Genomic DNA, 2,234 nt, shown 5'->3' with positions numbered 1-2,234 from the left:
GTCAGCCTAGCTCACAGCAACCTCAAACTCCTGGGCTCAAGCAATCCTACTGCCTCAGCCTCCTGAGTAGCTGAGACTACAGACGCATGCCACGATGCCTGGCTAATTTATTTCTATTTATAGTAGAGATGGGGTCTCGCTCTTGCTCAGGCTGGTCTTGAACTCCTGAGCTCAAGCTATCCTCCTGCATTGGCCTCCCAGAGTGCTAGGATTACAAATGTGAGCCACTGTACTCGGCCTAGTTCCTTGTTTCTAAAACGGGAATAATAATAATTGTCTAACCCACCTCACAGATTGTTGTATCAAAGTATGCTAAAGGACCTTGTAACCATGAAGTACAGCATGACTATATTATCATCATCCTTTTACATGAGAAAGCTGAGACTAGTCAGAAAGCTTGAGCATTTTCCTGAAGGATGCAAAGTTTGTAGCAGAGCAAGAACTAAAAGCTGAGTGTCTAAATGCTCAGTTTGAATTCTTTCCCTTTGACTCTTTCTAAAGTGCTTTATCTCAACCTGTAGGAGGCTTGTTTTTCTCTCTCATTGTGTATGATTAGGTTTTATTGACCAGTAAATAAGGCAAACATTTAAATTGTGTCTTTCTTCTTTACAGTTTTAGACTTGAACTTGAGGGACACATCAACTCCCTGGATTTAGAAGACAGGGAAGGCAAATTCATAGGTGCCAATGCCCTTTTGCAGACACCATTTGTTTGGTGGCAGGAACTTGATTTCCCTTCTCTGGGGTGGGACATGTTTTCATACCTGGGAAATTGGCATTTATTGTGGCTTCTCTGCTACAATAGGTGGCAGCAGAAGATGTGTAGAAACTTACCACACAGTGTTTGAGCGCAGAGCTCCAAAATACCCAACACAATTCTTAATCAGAAAGATCATCACAGATAGGGGCATCCTGGGCATCTCCTGAAGTCAAGACTTTGGATTTTAACCACAGAGTGTCCTTTTTCTAGATGAGTAAGATAGTGCTCTCTCTGCATATGTTCTGACCTTTTGTGTTCTGGTTAAGTGGGAGTAGAAATTAAATGGGGACAAAAGAGGCTTGTGCCAAAAGGCACTGTAACCAGAGGGAATGAGTTCATGTTATGTTGTCATAAATTAAAAAAAGTGAAAAACGTGTTACATGGACACATGTGACTTTGGTAATACAGGTAGTATTTCAGCTATGTACTTCTTATTACCATTTTAGATTTACATCGGATTGTTTCCATTTTAAAGGAAACAGCTAACAGCAAACAGCTAGAGGATGTCAAATGGGGAATTTAGAACTGCATTGGAGAAAGTGCAGTTCCCAAACCAAAGGATATAGTGATTTAATACGTTGAATAAAGTGGAGGTTCAAGTACAATTTTTTGAGCCTGACAAAACCAAGTAATTTCATCCTAATCAGAAACAAGGCCAGAAAAAAAAAAAATTTGTGTTGGAAGATACCATTCCACCTTCAAACACCTACCGACAGGAATGCTGTATCAAGAGAATTGCCAAGGAGAGAGGAGCCAAGATGGTGGATGAGACAAGCCGCCAGTCAGAAGGTCTCTGCAAAAAAGACGAATTTTAGAAGAAAGAGAAAAAAATAAGCGAGCAGAGAAACATAGATCGAGTGAGGGTCAGAAGGAAGGGTGCCTGAAACTACAGGATACTCCACGGGAAGACGTTGCGGAGGACAACTGGAAGGAGAAAGGTCCCAAGAAGCTTGGAGACCAGCGACAAGGGTAGGTGGAGCGGTTAACTTCCCCCTCCCTCGCATCTCGGACTGCTGGTGGCTCCTGAGCGGCTGGAGAGACCTGCCGCGACCAGCCCAGAGACGCCGGCCACCAGCGAGCAGTGGCCTCTTGTGGACTCAGCGCCGGGCTCCCAGCCCCCTCGGGGCACCTCCCCGGGCGCAGACCCGAGCCTAGCGGCAGACGCCATAGTGCTCCATTCTCTCCTTCCCCCTCCCTACCCGTGCGTGCCCAGAGAGACAATTTAGCCATCACACGGAGGCATCGCCAAGGAACGAGACCTTTCCTTTTGGGGCCCCACAGCAGACTGAGGGGTACTCAGACTGCCAGTTCCCTACCCGCCAGCCCTCCCAGGTGCTACTTGCCTGGGGACTCCAGGAGAGTGGGGCAAATCCCGAGGTGGAGTGAAATCGATCCAGCTTGGGCACCCTGTAGGTGATTCAAGACCAGCACCTCTACCCCTGGCAGGGTCAGGGATTGATCTCCAGGGTCCAGGG

This window comes from Propithecus coquereli, unplaced genomic scaffold, assembly GCF_000956105.1.
Source record: "Propithecus coquereli isolate 6110/MARCELLA unplaced genomic scaffold, Pcoq_1.0 Scaffold83, whole genome shotgun sequence".
NCBI classification, from domain to species: domain Eukaryota; kingdom Metazoa; phylum Chordata; class Mammalia; order Primates; family Indriidae; genus Propithecus; species Propithecus coquereli.
The sequence above is the reverse complement of the archived record's forward strand: the minus strand, read 5'-3'. Positions refer to the sequence as shown.